The sequence below is a fragment of the Phycodurus eques genome, chromosome 5 (genome assembly GCF_024500275.1).
Source record: "Phycodurus eques isolate BA_2022a chromosome 5, UOR_Pequ_1.1, whole genome shotgun sequence".
In the NCBI taxonomy this organism is placed as follows: Eukaryota; Metazoa; Chordata; class Actinopteri; order Syngnathiformes; family Syngnathidae; genus Phycodurus; species Phycodurus eques.
In genome coordinates, this window is record NC_084529.1 from 7342862 (window position 1) to 7365098 (window position 22237).

At 44.3% G+C, this 22237-nt stretch overlaps 1 protein-coding gene across 4 annotated transcripts in view; it reads left to right on the plus strand.

Moving 5' to 3' along the window:
• The first annotated feature begins 274 nt into the window (after nucleotides 1-274).
• ndrg4 (NDRG family member 4) overlaps nucleotides 275-22237 on the plus strand; it is an 86117-nt gene continuing 64154 nt past the window's right edge. For all 4 annotated transcript variants that reach the window (XM_061677313.1, XM_061677314.1, XM_061677315.1 and 1 more), the window contains exon 1: nucleotides 275-389. The gene's annotated coding sequence lies outside the window, so the exon portion shown is untranslated. The remainder of the gene's footprint in view (nucleotides 390-22237) is intronic.

The following is a 22237-nucleotide window of genomic DNA, read 5'->3' on the forward strand; positions in this document are numbered from 1 at the left end:
TGTCCTGCTTTCGCGATCAAGATTAACACACAAATATGTCACCAGGCAACGCACTCACTCAAATTGCGTTATCTCCGCCTCAGCTCCATCACTTTCCCTTCATCTCTTTCAGTTCTATTTGTCCCTTCGCTTGTTATGCTCTGGTATTTATTGTGCTGCATTACTGGTGAAGCCACGTGTTCTCTGTTTATCATCAAAAAGAGGAGGGAGAGAGAGATAGACAGCGACTCTCTCTCTCTCTTTTCTTTCCTAGTACGTCCATTGCACAGACAGACCCACACACCCTCAGTTACATACTCTTCCAATCCTCAGCAGCCTCAGGGAGATACACTCGACAAGACCAAAATTCCAGAATCTACCCATCAGAGAAATTCCTCACAACAGCACAGGTAGAATGAAGCTTTATCTCTTCACAATATATAAAATTAGCTTCCATTGATTCCTATTTTAAATCATATATCTAGGAAGGTCAACATGGAGCTGTGGTGCTCTTGCATGTATATTATTGAGGAAAACAGAAGGAGGGTGTAAAAATGAGAACAGGATTTTTTTCTTTTTTCTTTTTTTTTCTTAGTAGGACGTGTGTGAAAACCGCTGCTGATTTATCGTAGCCCAGACTCCTGCCACAGCACCACATAAACACCTCTCATTGCCAGACTCTGCACTGGCATGTTGACAGAGTGAATTGACTGAACTATGGAGCAGCATAGGGCACCATTTAAAGCATACCATAGCTGACGTTCAACATAACAAAAAAAGCTACTAACATAGAAGCAATCTAATGGAAGTCTGTGTTGAAATTGTTGGCTTACGTAAAACTCCTCCAATGGAAATACTCCACCAATTCTACTGGCATAAAAAGAATATGATTAAAAATAGTTTGGGTTTAATCCAAAGAGAAGAATGATTGTACATTTGATTATTCTGTGATTGTTTGCATAAGCAGTCCTCTGAAACTGCTTGCATAGTTTCAGTTTTCACAGTTCAGTTAACCAAACAGGGTAGATAGTATTTGTAAGAGAATATTGGAGAAGTGAGAGAACCATGTTTTTTCCATGCACAAACACAACACTTTTTCAGTTTTATAGCTGTAAAAACAAACAAAACCAAAAAATCAATGCTGCACTATCTTCACTTTCATCATATGAAATTGAAATCATCTCATTGAAAACCGATCTGTTTCTTAGCTCAAGGTTTATAAATAGAGTAATACCCTACTGTTTTTGCTGCAACACAAAAGCTTCACAGAGCCAGTGAGTGATTACACCTTACCTTTGTTCTACATACACAGATTTGCTCTCTCATTGTATAGAACAGAGGAGTAGTATTTTCCACAATACCCAACAACCATTTTAAACAATGTGGAAGAGGTGATTTGCTACAATAAAGAACAGTACTGTGCATAAGTATTAGGCCACCAGTGATTGTTGTTGACCATGTAATCATATGTAACCACAATGTGACTTAGAGTGGAGACCTGTTTGTTTTTCCATACCTATGTTAGTTATCAGACTGCTTGTCCAGTTCGTAGTTCGTACTAACATATCAACTCACACATTCTCTCAGAAGATAATAATAATAATAAAAAATAATCCCACCGCATCACTCGTGAGTAGCACTGCCTTGCTCATTTCCCCACATGCTGTCCAGTCTGTCCTCTCTCATCTTGTTTTCTTGGTTAGTTATTGCAAGTCCTCACCATGTGTCCGCCACCCCCCCCCCCCACCATCCCCCATCCACAAACACGAAAACGATTTGACCGTTGTAATATTACTTGTGCTCAAATGTCTAGACAGTCTCACTATTGATCTGCTTTGTTTGCACCCCTAATCCCCTTTTCCACTCTGTCTGTCCCCTAAAACTGTTTTCTGTTCATCAGAATAATAATAAAAAAAAAAGTAAAAATAAGCAGAGGGAGTATTTCAAACTCCCCTGTTGCACAGCAAAATTGTTCCAGCACAAAGGCATTTTGCACCATTCTGCAAGGCCATGCAGCTGAACAGGACAGGTTTAAAAGAAAACAAACAAAACAAAATTGAGCTGTAAAAGCTGTAATCCACAACTTTTTTTGTAAAACAAACAAAACAAAACAAAAAAACAATAATTTTCACGCAAGCCACTACTAAAGGAAACTCCTCTAACATCTTGTTGTATTTTTCAGTATCTTATTTTTTTATATTTAATGAATGCCCTAGTCATTTCCCGCACTGGCCCATCTCATGGCGCACTGCAAATGATGGTACGGAAATGACGCATGTCCTTCAAGACAGTAAAAATGTTGTAGAATCACATATAAGGGGCATAACATGCATTGCCTACGTCATATTGAAGCTACGGCTCTGTTATTTTGCTGTAATGCAGAATTGGAGCTTAGGGGGCTGCCAAAGGTTACATACTATAGCTTTAACGTACTGATACAAAGTTATTATAAATTATATCAAACTATCCATTTTCTATACGGTTTAACCTCATTAGGTTGGCGAGTGAGCTGGAGCTACCTCATCTGACTTTGGGCAAGATGCAGGGTACATCAAGACTGGTTGCCATTCATTCACAGAGCATGTATAGACAAACCATATACATTCAAAAATATGGACAGTTAAAAGTACAGTGAACCCCCGCTTGTGGATTTTTAAGCGTTTGTTTTGTATGGGTCTATACAGTGAAATAACATAGGCCTATGAGGAATGGTGTATGATCTGTTTGTATGTGTTGTTGCTCCAGTTGTGTTAAAGTAGCAGTTGTTTATATTATTGTGATTATACTGTATATTATATTTTTAATTACCCTATCATCAATGATCCTGTTTGTCCGTCAATTCCATTTCACATTTTATGTTTGTATTAAGCTAATAGACTTTTTCTTGAGACAAAATTAAACGGTTTGGTTGAACATTTTGAAGTTTAAATGTGTTTAATTCTCTTTTGTTTTACGCTGTTTTTATGTGTTGCTGCTCGGTGTGTTAAGGGAACAGTTGTTTAAACTTTTAGAATCAATGCTAAATTCCATTAGCCCGTCTAACATGTTTTCCATAATATGTTAGCATTCAGGCGGCACGGTGGACGACTGGTTAGAGCGTCAGCCTCACAGTTCTGAGGACCCGGGTTCAATCCCGGGCCCCGACTGTGTGGAGTTTGCATGTTCACCCCATGCCTGCGTGGGTTTTCTCCGGGCACTCCGGTTTCCTCCCACATCCCAAAAACATGCATTAATTGGAGACTCTAAATTGCCCGTAGGTGTGACTGTGAGTGTGAATGGTTGTCTGTGTGTATGTGCCCTGCGATTGGCTGGCAACCAGTTCAGGGTGTACCCCGCCTCCTGCCCGATGACAGCTGCGATAGGCTCCAGCACGCCCGCGACCCTAGTGAGGATAAGCGGCTCAGAAAATGGATGGATAGATGTTAGCATTCAGCTAGTGGACTTTCATTACATGAAATGATATGGTTTGTTTGAATATTTTGCTCTTTAAATATCCAATGTTTAACTCTCTTGTTTTATGTGTCAGTTTTTCAGTAAACTTCAACAGGGACAGATAAACAGCTTAAAGCAAGCACAATTTGCCTCTGATTTGGAGAACCGTGTGAGAGAGTCTTCTTTTCATTTCCTCGAGGTTATGTTATACGTACTGTACAATTGTCTGCCATTTCTTGACAGCAAGGGAGTGAGAACAGACAATAAGGAAAACTTTAAAAAGTTTTTGTGTGTGTGTGTGTGTGTGTTTATAAGTTCAAATAGGTTCAATGCGTGTGGGAGGAGTATAACTATTTAGAAAATATTTTCATATGGTGTCTCTATATTGCAAATTTCACACGTCGTGGGCTGATCTGGAATGTAACAGTATCCCCTGCGTATTGCAGGGGTTCACTGTATTGTATGTTTATGGTAACGTGAGAGGAAGCCGGAGTGCCTGGAGAAAACTCATGCAAACATGAGGGAAAACATGCAAACTCCACACTGCAGTGCCTTTATTGAGATTGCAGCCGTTTTTACATTTAATTAGCACTTCGTTGAGTTTCCAAGATTTTACAGGCGAGTGGACTGCAGGCCTGCTTGATATGTGCTAAACATAATGAAATTATATTATCCATGCCATCGACTTTGTAATGAGCAAACACTACAGTTACTTTACTGGCTTTACTTACTTTAACTTTACAGTAACTGCTTCCTGTTATGCTCAACTGATACACTCGTTTTGATGAGCTCATCAAATATTTCGATTTCAATTATTTTATTATCATTCCTCTTAACTGGCGACTAGCTGAAAGTTAATTGACAGGGGCTATCCTTTTTCCTCAGTCCTTGTTAGAATCGTCTTTAAGGTGAGCACATCCACACACTGGGGAGCCTGCTAGCCTTAGCCACACACACTGGGGAGCCTGCTAGCCTTAGCCACTGCTAGCCTTAGCCACATATTTTTCCAGTCAGCAAAATTTGGGAGTTTGGAAACACTGAGAGTTTCTTCGCTACCTCAGTGATGAGAGGACAATATATGACAAATTTTCATATTGGCGAATATTACTTACATTCACTCTGTGGTTTTGAAGCTTTGTAAGCCTTTAGGCTTACTCATAGTTTCTAGTTAGTTTTGTTTTGAAACAACTCTTGTTGCTACTTGAAGCCCACTTTCAGCTCCCACCTCCACCCCTCCTCCACTGCATGGCATTTGGAACAGCTGAACAATGGAGGTTGGCAGCGAGTGAGCTGCTTGGAAAAGCATTATTATTAACGTGTCTAGCATGCTGATAAAGTCTCTCTGTGCTAGATGCCACTTAACATTACCTCAACTCTCCTCTGACAAGTTTTACTTCATGCTGTGTCTTCTTGTATTGTAATTCTATGTATGACACTTAGTGCACCAATTTGAGTCCTATATAACTTAGCTTTCCCGAATGCGCGGGACCTGGATTGTTCAGAAACTTCTGCATGGGATTCTGGAAGGCTTTCGATCTAACTATATTATTAATTATTATTATTAATAAAGTAATCACACTGTACAGCACAGTGCCATACGAGTTTGTCCTATTACAGGCAATGGCATTATTGCCAATTGTCCCATTGTGTCAATTCATCAGCACAGTAGACTGTTTTCCATCCTGCAATCCTTCTGCTGCAGAAGTTAATACAACAGACACTGGAACAGGTCACTGGAATTAGACTGGGAGAAAAGCCAGGGCCATTGAAATACAAAATTCCTTCTTGGTAGCAACCTAAACGAGGCATGATGCTAGCCAGGGCACATTTTTTTTCCGAGGTCCAGAAGCCCTCTAAGAGGGCAACGATGTGTTTAAATATTTACTTCTTTCCTCATTTATCCAAAAACTGTGATGTAGCTATAGCCATGGTTTAATTTTATATGCATTTAGTACCACAGTGAAATGGGTACATGCATTTCCCAGCTGTTCTGACTGGTACACTACATAAAAACAAATACATCAGACTGTCAAACGTACTCTGGATTTGTTTGTTAATTTTGATTCCAACTTTGATTTAATTTATGAAATTAAAAAATTATGCAATTTTACCAATGCAATTAATTGACCCCCCCCCCCTCCCCAAACCATCATATGGTTTGGTGAGATTGTTCTAGCATGAAATATATCTTTATATGGATTTTTTTAAATATATAATGTTACACTTTTGACACAAATGCAGAACATTTTTTTAAAAAAAGCAAGGCCAGTTTTGTTTTACAAAATCTAAAATTGTCATTCATTAGAATCAACAATGATTTTTTTAATGTGTAGTTGTCCTCCTTTTTTGGCTGGCCATTTGTCCATTTGGATCAACAGAACCATTATCATCACAAGTAATTGATATTGATCCTCTTCCGGTGACAAGTGTCAAGTGTTGAAAGTGACAGGGCCAACACAGACAAAAAAAAAAAAAGGCAGCATAAATAATGGGTGAATGTTCTCCCAACTCAGTATTCCTGGTTTGGAGGTTTTGTTGTGACTTGTGCCTTAATCAACAGTTATTATTGTCTGACTACTGTCTCAGGGTGCTTTCGCACCTATATTTGGGTATCTCTGATCAGAAACAGCTGATGGGTTTGTACAACATGTCCTCAGAAGGTTTCTTTTCTTTCATGTGGAACCTGAAATGGAGCAATCGTTGTTGGAGTCCATTTCTCAACAAAAGATTGCATGACCTGAAAATTGTGTTATATTATTGTACTAAGAAAGCATTTTTTTGTCTATTTATTTTGCACACTTTATTTGAAATGCCAGCCTGCGTTCTTAATGTCAGGGTTTATTGTTTGAGACCGTCTGAAAAACCCTGTCCCACATAACTAATTAACAATAATAATTATTATTGTTTTTGTTGTTTTGCTGCAGTCAGACTGTGCAGGAAGAGACACAATCAAGTACATAAGAGACATAAACAAGTACATAAACATAAACCAAGTGGGCATGTGTGGAAAAAAAGCAACCCAACCATGTCACTATGTTGTATTGGTTTTGAAGGCTATTTCTTCCTTCTCTATGGACATGAGTAAAACCAAGAAGCAATTAAGGTTTTCTCAGGACCACATTCATCCCAGTGGCGGAGCCAGGAATTTTTCTGTAGGGTGGCCAGCAGGTGGACCGAAAATTACTGGGTTGGCCACAAAATAAAATCATCAATGGAGGTGGTGGGGTGGGTGTTGATGATTGTTGTGTTTGACTGGACATTTTTTTTCTTTGATTATTCTTGACACACGTGGTGTGAGAGGGGGCGGAGGGGGGCGTCGGGGTGGTGGCCACCTTGTTTTCTTTTTTCACCCCTGGCTCCACTCATGATTCATCCTCGCAGTGTGCTTCACTGAGCATTGATAGCTTGACATCTGGTTGTCTGTTCAGTTCAGGAAGGAGTCCAACATTCACTACCTTCCCCCTTCAGTTTATGACTGGTAGCCACCAAGTGTGACCGTCTGGCCTGCTGGCATCCAACCTGTATCCCTGTCAGTGGACCATTGACGCAACCACTACAGCTTCCTTTCGGTTGAAAATTTCTCATTGACTACGCTTGAAGGCACAAATTTATCAGGTTACTGAAAAAGTTAATTCCACTTTTGACACTCAGTAAAGTCCCTGTTTAATCATTGAATCATCACCAGACGTCTGCCTCCGCTATGCCAGGTGGCAATGAGATTTCTTCCAGCTTTAGTGGTAGGGGTTCAGTGAGGTTGAGCACAACAGTCCAGGGTCTCCGCTGTCATATTTTGTGGCTTCATAATCCGCCACACATTTTCGATGGGAGACAGGTCTGGACTGCTGGCAGGCCAGTCTAGTACTTGCACTCTTTTACTACAAAGCCACGCTGTCAAAACACGTGCAGAATGTGGCTTGGCATTGTCTTGCTGAAATAAACTGGGACATCGTGAAAAATACGTTGCTTGGATGGTAGCATATGTTGCGCCAAAACCTGTATGTACCTTTCAGCATTAATGGTGCCTTCACAGATATGCAAGTTACCCATGCCATGGGCACTAACACACCCCCATACCATCAAAGATACTGTTTTTAGAACTTTGCGCTGATAACAATCCAAATGGGCATTTCCCTCTTTGGGCCGGAGGACATGACGTCCATGATTTCCAAAAACAATTTGAAATGTGGACTCGGTAAACCACGGCACACTTTTCCACTTTACGTCAGTCAATCTTAGACGAGCTCAGGCCCAATTCTCAAATTCCTTGCAATTGTACATGGAGAAACCTTGTTCTTAAACTGTTGGACTATTTGCTCACACAGCTGTTTGCAAAGTGGCGGCCCTCAACGCATCCTTGCTTGTGAACAACTGAATCTTACGGGGATGCTTCTTTTATACCCAATAATGATACTCACCTGTTTCCAATTAACCTGTTCACCTGTGCAATGTCCCAAATAGGTGTTTTTGAGCACTCTTCAACTTTGCCAGGCTTTTGTTGCCGTGTCCCAGCTTTTTTGGAATGTGTTGAAGGCATCAAATTCAAAATGAGAGAATATTTTCACCCAAAAAAAGACAAAAACAATAATGTTCATGAGTTTGAATATTAAATAGCTTGTCTTTGTAGTGTACTCAATCAAATATAGGTTGAAAAAGATTTGCAAATCATTGTATTCCATTCTTACTCACATTTTACACAACATCCCAACTTCATATATTTATACACATCTATGAATATATATATGGTTTGCATATTTATAAGTGGGTGGCACAGTGGACAACTGGTTAGCACATCTCCCTCACAGTTCTGAGGACCTGGGTTCAAGTCCGGCCTCACCTGCGTGAGTTCTCCCCGTGCCTGTGTTATTTTCTCCGGGGACTCCGGTTACCTCCCATGTTCCAAAAACATGCATGGTAGGTTAATTGAAAATTCTAAAATTGAATGTGAGTGCGAAGGGTTGGTTGTATATATGTACCCTGCGATTGGCTGGCAAACAGTTCAGGGTGTACCCCACCTCTCACCGAAGGATAGCTGGGATATGCTCCAGCACTCCCGCAGCCCAAGTGAGGATAAGCAGTTTGGAAAATGGATGGATGGATATTTATAAGTTTCTTAAATCCATTCGATTGCCAATTTGTAAAACAGCACTTTAGAGAGATGCATTTTTATTTTATTTGTCCACTATTTTTGAGGACGCCATCAACACACGAAAGACAAGCACATGCCTATTACGCATGCCCTGCTTGAATGACGTGAACAACAGCCCATGTAGACTTGGGTATGCAATTGCATATGCAAACAGACAATTTCCTGTGTTAACCATTTGCACTACTCCTCAGACTTACAGTCCTGACAGTGGAGTCAGCAAAAAAATATTACGGGTACCCAGAATTCCTTGCTGTGATGTTTTAAACTGCAGTATGGTAGCTGTCGGTGGCATGGTGGGCGACTGGTTAGAGCGTCAGCCTCACAGTTCTGAGGACCCGGGTTCAATCCCCGGCCCCGCCTGTGTGGAGTTTGCATATTCTCCCCGTGCCTCCGTGGGTTTTCTACGGGCACTCTGGTTTCCTCTCACATCTCAAAAAAACATGCATGAATTGGAGACTCTAAATTGCCCGTAAGTGTGACTGTGAGTGCGAATGGTTGTTTGTTCTTATGTGCCCTGCAATTGGCTGGCAACCAGTTCAGGGTGTACCCCGCCTCCTGCCCAATGACAGCTGGGATAGGCTCCAGCACACCTGCGACCCTAGTGAGGAGAAGCGGCTCAGAAAATGGATGGATGGATGCTAGCTGTCAAAAATCATGCAAATCTTTGCTCCTTACTTCCATTTGTTCCTGTTGATATTGGTATGAGTGTGTGCATTAGCTATTCGTCGGGCTAAGGTTGGTATTTGTACATTAATTTCATTGAACTCTGACTGTGGCTTGTGTTTTAAACGGATAAGGTACTCACTAAGGTTTCTTTATCTGCTAAGAGACCAATTGACCTGTGAATCATTGCTGCCACATTCAAATCAATTGGCCTATAAAGCTGCTTGTATCATAAAATTGCACCACCTTGACCTTTAAAAAATGTGTGATGCATGGATTCCATAATAGCAAGATAGCAAGGGATTACTGTAGCTCATATTGAACACAGACAAGCTAGGCTTCCGTGTCCACTCGATGGATGGTTCTTCATCGTCCCCCCAGTACCTGGGATTGCTCTCTGTGGTGGTCACAAGCTGTAGACTTACACCTTGGAACTTTTCCACCTCTTGGGATGCCATCTGAAGGATGTCAAAAGAACGGGAATATCGGCCACAATCAGGAGGCGTCCAAGCAATTGCTCAGTAGCTACGTTAAATCTAAGGATCCACTCACCTGCACGTCCATGCAGAGATTGCAGAGCGGGAATACAGAATACTCAGTCTCCACCAGATCAGCAAAGCCGAACCGCTAATGGACACTGTCCTATTCAGCTCCACTCAACCAGAGCCTCGACCATCCACCAGTTCTGCTGTCGATGCTCCAGATCAGGCAGTTACCATCCCGCCAACAAGCACAAACCCAAACAACCGCGAATTCTCAGATTTATTTATTTATTTTGGGCGGCACGGTGACCGACTGGTTAGAGCGTCAGCCTCACAGTTCTGAGGACCGGGGTTCAATCCCCGGGCCTGCCTGTGTGGAGTTTGCATGTTCTCCCCGTGCCTGCATGGATTTTCTCCGGGCACTCTGGTTTCCTCCCACATCCCAAAAACATGCATTAATTGGAGACTCTAAATTGCCTGTAGATGTGACTATGAGTGTGAATGGTTGTTTGTTTGTATGTGCCCTGCGATTGGCTGGCAACCAGTTCAGGGTGTACCCCGCCTCCTGCCTGATGATAGCTGGGATATGCTCCAGCACGCCCGCTAGAGGAGTGTGGAGAAGCTGTTCAGAAAATGGATGGATGGATTATTTATTTTGCCCCTGCCCTGTGCTGTTTCACCCTCTGCTGTCCTCCTTGTAGATTTCAATATCCAGATCAACACTACTCACTGCAAACCTGCCATCGATTTTCTGGACTTGAACATTAAAGTTTTAGACATAAACAACATGTCAACTTCCCCACACCTTGGAGCTCTTGTTTAACTGGTCTAACACCACCCAAACTCACCAACATCAATCGCCATATCTCTGACCACGTGGCACTCTTTATGGACATCAGCATCCCTATCACCATTATCTTAAAAAGACAGACAATTTCATTTAGAAATCTTGAACCATTATATCGCTTAGTTCTCTCATTCTCCATCACCAGTAAGTTATTTGCCTTGCCTACCCCCTACTCTGACAACCCCATCGAACTTGTGCACCACTCTTAACTCAACCCTCTCCTCCTGCCTAAACAGACTAGCTCACATCAAAACAAAAACAGTCTCCTTCACTCACTCTCCCCCTTAATACAACCCTGAGCTCCACACCATGAAATCCTATTCATGACAACTGGAAGGGCTCTGCAAGTGAACAAAGATAACAGTTAAGCTCCCAGCCTACACTGATCACCTCCAATAATATAAGAACACTCTTAGCACAGCCCGGTCCAATTACTACTCACATCTCTTACTTGTTGGCTGCAACAACCCTCCAAAAAAAACCCTCTCAAACCATTAGATAACACCTAGCTATCCTGCACTGTTGAAAAGTGCAATTGATTCCTCTCATTCTTCCAAACAAAAGTCAACACCATCCATAGCAACCTAATCATCAGGCTCAGAGTCGAGCCACTGCTCCTTGAGAGGAGCGAGATGAGGTGGCTCAGGCATCTTGCTAGAATGTCACCTGGAACCCTCCTTGGTTAGGTGTTTTGGGCACCTTCCATCAGCAGGAGGCCCCTGGACCCAGGACACGCTGGAGGGACTGTTTCCCGGCTGGCCTGGGAACACCTTGGGATTCCCCCAGAAGAGCTGGACTACAGTAAGTGCTTAAGCTGCTGCCCCCGTGACCCGACCCCGGATAAGCAGAAGAAAACAGATTAATGGATGGATTGCAAACATATTTTAGTGTTGAAAACTCCTCTTTTAAGAATCAATATGCTTGTAGCATATATTGGTTTTGGATAAAACGTAACTTATTGAAGAAATAATTTCGTTGAAGGTGAACGCCTGCGTTCACTTCCGGGTTAGTTCGATTTACATTATAAAAGCAAAATCAAACTATTTTGGTCTCGTAAAGGGCACCACGTCTGTTGTTAAAAAAATTCTAGATAACTCTAGAACCCATTTACAAACCACATCTTCCATTTCGAAGTGATTATATAGCAGATATACAGCAGCTAAATCGATAAACATGATGCAGAATGCGGCTTCTGCTTTTTGCATTCAGCGCCTTCCGGTCTTCGGCTCTATCCGGCGCTGTGACGTAACATGGGCCAAACAGCCTGTTCATTCGCCATTGTGTCCAATTGTTCCATGCTGTTGTTCCCTTCCTTGTATATTTGTTGTTGTATGATTTAGCGATGTCACAATGGTTTATTGTGTGGCATTTGGTTGTACAAATTGCAGGCAGTGGCAAGAGTTTTTTTTTTTTTTTTTTTTTGGCTTTTCAAGTGAAAAAGGAATACGTAACCAGTGGATAGGGAAAGTCAATTGACAGGGGAGGAAACATGGTCAGCTATGTGTGGCTGCAAGCATTCCAAACTCTGTGCTGATCACTTCGAACCGGCGTGTTTTGAGAAAGAATTAGCAGAAAGCATTGGATACAGAGGTAGAGGCTGAAACTAGCTGCGATGCCAACTATTTTCCTGCGGCCATCGGTACCTCAACCGCCAGAAACAGAACTAAATCTTGCAGCCGCCTCGGTGCCCCGGCGAAGCGGCGCAGACAAGAGGTGAGGATTTCCTTATATATACCTACAACTTTATTATGGTTACTATGCACTGGGGAGTAGGAAAAAAAGACCCACGCAGTACTTTTCAGTACTGTCATCTGTACTTTTGAATATATGAAAAGCCAAAGGACACACGGCAAAGACTTTCTGTGCGGCGTGTTATAAAGCTACTCGAGCGAAGGGCACACAATATATAGGAACACTGCATACTATGTAAAAGCTTGTGCCGTGTCACTGACATATATATGAATATATAATACGTATATTCGTGCTAAGAAATATTGGCACCCCCATTATTTCAAGCCATGACTGTATAAAAAGGCATGCTTTTGACCTACTGTCACATCGACCCAGTGGCCTCTCTTTTTCTGTCAGTTTCCAACCTCCTGATCGGCACATGGATGTACGGTTCGACGATGCGAAGTTGGGTGCTCCTGTACGTCGAAATCCTCCTACTCCTCATATTCCAACACGTTGCTCGCCATTACGTATAGAGTATAGCACACTGTGTTTGTCAAATGCAGCGTCACTTCTGGTAGCCCTTGCGGTGGATAGAGTAACCACACACCGGTGTCTTGAGCTTTGGGTATGTTCGGGGAGGGCTCAATATGCGTGATAAAAATATAATTTTTAGCTAAACTATAATTGAAAACGTGCTGGAAGTTACGTGCATGTATTACAAAACCTATAAACAATGCAAATATTAATTTTAACTGACCCCATAACATATTTGTCATATGACCTTTAAGGTTTAATGGTTGAAAAACAGGATTATTGCGCGACCAGAAAACATTGTTGACGGTGTCAACTTGAACGGCCAGTTGGACAAGTACATTCGTGCCTAAGTAAGTTTTATATGGCAAATTGGGTACTACTAGGAAGCAGTGAGCTAACAAGCATTGGTTCCATTGCAGTTTCAGGGCGCACACGCCCACTGCATTGACGGCAGACGGCGGCACAGTATTAAAGGGAAAGCGCAAAGTTTTCCGCGTTAATTGAAGGTCAGGATGCTTAAGTTGTAGGGTGTCAAACAGTGCCTAAGAAATGGCAGATTTGTCCGCCCACAAGGCCAGGATGACTATATCTAGTCGGAACTTCTCGACCTCACACACCAGCTCGGGCTCCTTCCCGGCCAGAGAGGTGACATTCCACGTCCCTAGAGCCAGCTTCTGTATCCGGGGATCGGATCGCCAAGGTCCCCGCCTTCGGCCACCGCCCAGCTCACACTGCACCCGTCCCCTATGGCCCCTCCCACAGGTGGTGAGCCCATGGGAAGGGGGACCCACGTTACCCTTTCGGGCTGTGCCCGGCTGGGCCCCATGGGTGCAGGCCCGGCCACCAGGTGCTCGCCTTCGAGCCCCACCACCAGGCCTGGCTCCAGTGGGGGGCCCCGGTGACCCGCGTCCGGGCAAGGGAAAACGAACTCCATTGTTTGTCGTCATCATTAGGGGTCTTTGAGCCGTGCTTTGTCTGGTCCCTCACCTAGGAACTGTTTGTCATGGGTGACCCTGCCAGGGGCATAAAGCCCCAGACAACTTAGCTCCTAGGATCACTGGGACACACAAACCCCTCCACCACGACAAGGTGACTGCTCAAGGAGGGGGATGGATATATATATATATATATATATATATATATATATATATATATATATATATATATATATATACACGCACACACACACACACACACACACATGTATAACTGAATAGTGGGTTCATACTTGTGTGGTGTAGACACTTTTGCTTGAGATATTTGACATTGAGACATTTGAATGTCATTTTAAAGCCCCCTTCAGGGCTCTGTGATCCATTTCCATCAGTGCAGCTATTGCATGTTGTAGTGTTTGTTCACCCCAAAAAGGAAACACGACAACAACAACACAATAAAATATCATTTAAAAAATAATAACAAGAACAATTCATTTTGAGTAACTTTTAGACTACCGTTCTTTATGTGCTACCTTTCTATACATGAACATGAATGTTGGGTTGTTTTATATGAATGTGGGGGTGCAATGTTTATGAACCGAATAGGTCATTTTGAAGGGAGACATGGCTGGATTTTGATTAGAGTGGACTTTAAAGACAATATACAGAAAGTAAGGTTTCATGATGCTCTGTAATCTAACCCTGAGGAGGAGGAGGAGGAGAACAAGGAGGTGCAGGCAGTGAAATCATAAGAGAAAGCATGAAAAGGTTACGTGTGCAACTAAGATGTTTAATTTGGCAGACTTGCCAAATGAAAGTAAGAGGACTGAGAGCTAAGAAGGTTAGAGCAATATCACAGTTCTAAGGTATCATCTGCGCTTTCTGAATAACCAGTGCCAGACACATGTACAAATGTACGAGGCGTGTCAGAAAAGTACCAGGACTAGTATCACCCAAAAAGAGATATAATAGATATATAATCTATAGATATAGTTATATATCTATATATTAGTTATATAGGTGGCACGGTGGACGACTGGTTAGACCATCTGCCTCACAGTTCTGAGAACCGGGGTTCGATCCCCGGCCCTGCCTGTGTGGAGTTTTTTGTATGTTCTCCCCGTGCCTGCGTGGGTTTTCTCCGGCATACCAAAAAAATGCATGGAAGGTTAATTAAAGACTCTAAATTGCCCGTAGGTGTGATTCTGAGGGCGAATGGTTGTTTGTTTATATGTGCCCTGCGATAGACTGGCAACCAGTTCAGGGTGTACCCCGCCACCTGCCCGATGGTAGCTGGGATACGCTGAAATAAGTATTTAACACATCAGCATTTTTCTCACTAAATACATTTCTAAAGGTGCTATTGACATGACATTTTCATCAGAAACTGAGAACAACCCAAGTAATCCATACATACGAGTAGAACAAAGTAGAACAAATAAGATCAGAAATTAAGTTGTCTGTAATAATGTGAAATGACACAGGCAAAATGTATTGAAAACATGAAGGGGGGTGTAAAAAGGCATGAAAAGCCAAGACAAGAACTAAAATCTATCAATAATCAAACAGCAATCCAGCCCCTTGTCAGTGCAAATGAATATCAGCTGGTTCGGTCCTAATTGATAGCCAAGAAAAAAAGTCTCATTGCCAAGGTATAAGTCCATCTCATGATGGGTGAGCGCAAAGAGCTGTCTCAAGACCATCGCAAAGTAATTGTTGCACAACATAACGGTGGCATTGATTACAGGAGCATATAGAATCTAACCTTCTGAATGTTCCAGTGAGCACGATTGGGGCCATAATATGTAAGTGGAAAGCCAATCATACCACGATAAATTGGCCTCAATCAGGTGCTCCTTGCATTTCTGACAGAGGAGTGCAACGAATAATCAAAAGAGTTGTCCAAGAGCCAAGGAATACCTGTGGAGATCTTCAAAAAGACCTGGAAGTAGCAGGTACTGTTGTCAAAAGGAAAACAGTGAATAATGTACTTCGCCACCATGGCCTGTATGCACGCTCACGACGCAAGACCCCTGTCATGGTTGTCTCCAGCAGTCCCCTTTTTGGAGCTTGGGTGGCGCTTCGTGCCTCGTATCCCTCCCCCTGAGCAAATCAGCATCACCTTGGCCGCGCACCTGTCCTCTATCAGCACTCATCACTGATTGCGTAAAAGCCTGCCAGATTCAGGAAACCATCGCCAGAGTATTAACACGTTATTGTGTGTTCCTTCCAGATGGCCTACCACGCTTTGGTAGAATTTCTCCCCTGTCCTCGCGTCATTTGACTCATTTGCGGACAAGCTTAAAAAGTTTTTTTCGACCACCCCATCAAGGGTAGAGAAGGCACTCGGCGCCTCCTAGCCCTCACCCAAGGTTCAACTTCAGTGGCGTCGTACTCCAAAGACTTTAGAATACTCGCAAGTGAATCTGGTTGGGAGACCGCCGCGTTAAGTGGGATTTTTCTTAAAGGATTGTCAGAGCCACTTAAAGATGAGCTTGCAACCAGGGACAAACCCACCTCAGTAGAGGAATTGATCTCGTTAGCCATTAAGTTCGATAATCGGCTTAGGGAGAGAGCTCGAAAGCGAGGAATTCACACGCGCAGTAGAGCACAGTCCACTGGCACAATGGCTCCAACCACTCCGTCGCACCCTGAACCCCCCGTTGCCTCCTCTTCACCATCCACCAGACCTTCTGTCATTCCCATTGTCTTTTCTCGGCCGTTCCTCCCTCCAGTGAACCTCCACCACCAGCCACACCTGTGGATCTCTCCAGAGTTCCGGAGGAATACCACGAGCTCTTGCCAGTGTTCAGTAAAGACCTTGGCATTTCACCACCACCCCCACCGGCCCTATGACTGCACCATTGACCTCCTGCCCGGTGCCCCTCTCCCTTCCAGCCACCTGTTTAACGTGTCCCGTCCAGAAAAGTAAGCTATGGAGAAGTGTATCTGCGACTCCCTTTCCCCCAGACTTCTCCACTGGGGGCCGGATTATTTTTTGTCGACAAGAAAGATACCACTCTCTGGCCATGTATTGACTTCCGTGGTCTCAATGACATCACAGTGGAAAACAAAGCCCTCTGCCACTCATTGACCTTTCCTTCGAACCCCTCTGCGACACTCAAATATTCATTAAATTGGATCGACACAACGCGTATCATCTCATCCGCATTCGAGAGGGGGACGAATAGAAGACTGCCTTCAACACTCCCCTCGGACACTTTGAGTACCTGGTCATGCCTTTTAGATCAAGCAACGCCCCCGCAGTTTTCCAAACCTTCATCAATGACGTCCTCCGTGACATGCTCTCAACTGGTTCGTCTTTGTATATCTTGATGATATCCTCATCTTCTCTCGCTCCGCTGACGAAAATCGCCAGCACATCCGCCAAGTCGAAAACCGCCTTTTTGTTAAACCAGAGAAGTGTGAATTCTATCTCTCCTCTGTTCACTTCCAAGGATGCATCATTGCCAACCTGACCCGGCTAAGATCCAAGCTGCTGTCGACTGGCCCATTCCCTCCACCCGCAAGGAGCTGCAACGATTCCTACGTTTCGCCAATTTATACTGTCGGTTCATCCATGACTACAGCAAGGTTGCTGTCCCCCTCACCAGTCTCGTCTCCACCAGTTCCCTATTCCATTGGAATCGCAACCATTCGAACGACGAAAATAACTTTTCACCAGAGACACCTCGACCCTTCCGTACAGTTTGTCATGGAAGTTGACACCTCTGACACGGGGGGCTGGAGCCTTCCTCTCCCAGCGAGACCCTGTGTCCCAAAAATTACATCCCTGTGCTTTTTTTTCCTGGCACCTTTCCTCATCCGAGCGGAATTACAATGTGGGGAATCGTGAGCGACGAGCCATCGTCTGCGGACTGGAGGAGTGGAGGCACTGGCTGGAGGGGACCGCCGTTCCGTTTATTATATGAACCTCCCTATCTCCGTTCCGCCAAGCAGCTTAACCCCCGGCAAGCTCGTTGGGCCTTATTTCTCAGCCATTTTAATTTCAGCCTCTCCTTCCGCCCCGTTTCCCGCAACGGCAAGCCTTATGCCCTCTCTCATATTTTCTCACCCCCCTCCAGCCCAGTAGAACCGGAACACATCCTTCCTTCCTCTTGCTTCGTTGGGGCTGCCACTTGGAAGATCGAGCAAACAGTTACGAAAGCTCAGAGAACCCAACCTGATCCCAAGACTGGACCCCCTGACCCTCACTTTGTGCCCGACTCCACCCACTCAGAAGTACATCAGTGGGCACATAACTCCAAATTAACCTGTCATCCCGGAATCACCCGAACCATTAACTTCATTCAACAACACATCTGGTGGCCCAGTCTGGTCAAAGACATTCGTGAGTTTGTCCTAGCCTGCTCAGTCTGTGTCCGAGGTAAAGCCTCACATCAACCCCAGCTGGTCTGCTGCGCACTTTACCCATTCCGAGGAGACCTTTCCCTGGATTCCGTCACCAGCCTACCCCCCTCTGAAGATAATACCGTCATCCTCACTATCATAGATCGTTTCTCCAAGTGTGTCCATTATGTACCCCTTCCCAACTTGCCCTCTGCTTTTGAAACGGGGAACCTCTTAGTCCTCCACATATTCAGACCTAATTAACCATGGCATTCCAATAGACATTGTCTCAGACCGAGGTCCTCAGTTCTCCTCCCAGGTCTGGAAGGAATTCTACAAGACGGTGGGTGCGGCAGCCAGTCTGTTTTACGGCTACCACCCCCAATTCAATGGCCAGATGGAGCGGGCGAACTTCAGCCTGGAATCTGCTCTTCGCTGTGTTGCCACTCGCAATCCCGTTTCCTTGAGCACCTTCCTTCCGTGGGTGGAATATGCCCATTATTCCCTCACCAGCTCCGTCACAGGTATGTCTCCATTTATGGCCTATTACGGTTTCAAACCGCCATTATTTAAGGAACAGGAGCATACGGTGGCGGTTCCCGTGGTGAGGGACCACCTACAACGGGTCCAATCTGTATGGAAGGACATCTTTTATGAGATGCACGCTGACAAGAATGTGAAGACGCCAGGAGGCATCAGTTGACGGGGTGGTGGGGGTGGGTATTGTCATGGTTGGGTGGCCCTTCGTGCCTTGCCTCCTTCTCTCTCTCTCTTGCGTCCTCTCTCTCCCCCAGCAAATCAGCATCACTTTAGCCGTGCACCTAACTCTCCTTTATCAGCACTCATCACTGCCTACATAAAAGCCTGCCGGATCCAGGAAACCATCGCCAGAGTATTAACACGTTATTTAGTGCTCCTTCAGTCCCACCTGCTCCTTCCGTCCCACCTGCTTACATCCCCGCTTCCTGCTCGCTCCTTGTCCCGACGGTCCACCATCTTGCCCTGGATATCATTACCCTAAGCCAACCTTCAATAAACCATTCTAAATCTACTCCCTCCGCTTCAATCTGCTTTTGGGTCTAATCAAAGCTGATATGAATTAGTTTTGTGACAACCCCATTGCTGAAAAAATACCATGTCAAAGCTCATTTAAAGTTTGCCGAACAACATTTGGACAAGCCAATTAAATACTGGGAGAATATAGTCTGGTCTGATGAGAGCAAAATGTAACTCTTTGGATGGCATAATGCACAATAACAGTCAGAAGTGTCTTGTAATTGCTATGCCTACACCGTGGAGGCTGAGGACCCCACCTTACCCATCTGAGAGCAACCTGGTGGACGCGACACCGGCCGCACCGAGGCGTCCCAAAACCGGCCACCCAGAGGAAGCTTCAGGCGGCCAACCCCACCCCCTTAGAGCACTGCGGTCCGACACCCACATCTTCCTGACCTCACACCAGCCCCCTTAGAAACACTCAGTATGTGTGTGTGTGTGACTGGATGTGACTAGTGACAAAAATATTTACAGTGAATGGTGTGAGTGTGTGCTTAATGAGTGATTTAAGAGGCATGGCTCCTGCAGGCCGGGCCCATCCAGGGCGGGACAACACAGGGAGAGAGGACCGCCACACTCAGCCACAAAGTACCACCCCACGGAACGCCCCCCAACCCCCTCCATCCCAGGCAAAACCCGTTACCCGCCCCAGAGTGTGGGAGGTGGACCTGACTCCAGACCAGGCAGCGACAAAAGCTCACAGCAGGCCCTATGGCCAGCAGGGATCCCCCCCATGCTCCATGCGAGAAGAGGGGGAGGAGACTGCAGCTGGATGCAGGAGAGGAGGAGGAAAAAGGAGGAGGAAGCAGGCCCGAGGTGGGGACCCACCGCCCCCCACCAGCAGCTGGCACGGGGAACCAAGGTGGACGCCAGTTGGCACCACCCCAGCACCCGCTGTAAGGTATTGTAATTGGTTAGCTAAATAATAGGGTTCTTTCTTATTCTTTGAAAAAGAAAATGGCAGAATCTAAGGCTTGGAACCACTTTAATGTGGGTTTAAATGGAATTATTGAAAACAAATAGTTTATTTGAGGTAAGGTTTTAATTTATAATGTAGCTATTCTTCCCACAAGTGATATAGGTAAGTTATTCCAGCGTTTTAAGTAAGTAGAGATTTTTTTTCCAGAAATTGTGTGAAGTTGAGACTGGTTCCCTTTGTGAGTTTTTGCAAAATATTAATACCTAAATACTTAATGTCCTATAGGAATGGGGTCTTTGTAGTGTATTCAATTAAATATAGGTTGAACATTATTTGCAAATCATTGTATCCTGTTTTTATTTATGTTTAACATAACATCCCAACTTCATTGTAATTATGGTTGTAAAATAAATGTAAAGTACCGGTAATAATAAATGTATATATGTACACACACATATCATCCTGTCAGTGTCTCTAATGTGATTATTAAAGCTTTTTGTTTAATAATAATAAGGTGTGAATGGTTGTTTTTTTACATTTGCCGTGCAATTGGCTGGCGACCAGTTCAGGATGTACCCCGCCTCTCGCCCGAAGATAGCTGGCATAGGCTCCTGGATGCCCGTGACCCTAGTGAGGATCAGCGGTACATAAAAGGGATGGAATAATAATCCCTCCATCCATTTTCAACACCATTTATCTTGGTTAGGGTCGCAGGGCGCTGGAGATTATCCCAGTTGACTTCGGCCGAAAGGCGGACTACACCCTGAACTGGTCGCCAGTCATTCCCAGGGCACATATAGACACGGACAACCATTCACAGTCACATTCACACCGTCATTGAGTGGGAACTGAACCCACGCTGCCCACACCAAAGTCAGGCAAGTGTACCACTACACCATTAGTGACTTGGAATAATAATAATAATAATAATAATAATAATAATAATACAAACATATAGTGCTTCTCAAGACTCAGACACCACACTTACTACACTACAGGCAGACACTACACAGATGACAATAACAGTAAGGTGGCTGTTCTGGAAGCTTGGGTGCTGGTGTCAATGATGCTGTCCTACACGATGGAATGCAGACAAGTCTCACTGGCCAACGGGAGCCTGTGTGGATGTCGAGGGGACGCGGAAGGATATAGTATGTGCGATAGCTGAGCTCGCCGAACGGATGTTCACGAGCCACGACCGAAGCCTGGTGTTTGAGAGCGAGAGGTAGGTAGATGATAACTTACCTTAAGTTTTTTTGTTTTGTTTTTGTTTTGCTATTATTATTATTTTTAATCTCCCCGCCTTTTTACAATACATGACAACAACAACGCAGAGTCCTTCGGTGAACGAATGAACGTGTTGAGTGAACGTGAACCTGTCCTGAATCATGAATTGAATGAGGAAGCACTTGAATGATTCTGTGAAAAAGGACTGAACGATTCAGTAAACGAACCTTTTGAAATAATCTTTTTAATTAACTGATTCTAGTGATTCAGTACACTCAAAAGATCTGCCATGCCCATCACTAATATTATGTCAATTCATGCAGCTGTTTGCTATGCTGTTCTGTTATCAGCTACACACTCACAGCAGAACCTCTAACCAAATTGGGGTGAATTGTTCCACCGGCGGGACCAGAGGGGATACCCGGGCTGGCTTGAGCAGGCTGACGTGAAAAGCAGGGTGGACCCGCATCGACCTTGGGAGCCTAAGCTTCCCGGTGACAGGGTTGATTATCTTTGTGATGGGAAGGGCCCAACAAACCTGGGAGCGAGCTTCCGGGACTCCACCCGGAGTGGAAAATGCATGGAGGAGAGCCAAACTCGCCGAGTTCTTTTTTTCAAAGAATTCCCTACGCAGAAAATGCGCGATAAAGCATCTGGCTTACCATTTTTAGAACCAGGTCGGTAGGATAATGTGAAATTGAATCTCGTGAAAAACAGAGCCCTTCTAGCCTGCCTCGCATTTATTCTCTTAGCAGACTTAATATATTCCAGGTTCTTGTGATCTGTTCATACTAAAAACGGAGTATGTGCCCCCTCTAGCCAGTGCCTCCACTCCACCAAAGCCACCTTGACTGCCAGCAGTTCACTGTCACCAATGTCATAATCTCTCTCGGCTGGGGTCAGTTTTTTGGAGAGATAATCACAAGGATGTAATTTACCATCCTTGGGACATTTCTGGGAGCGCACCGCTCCTATAGCGGCATCAGACGCATC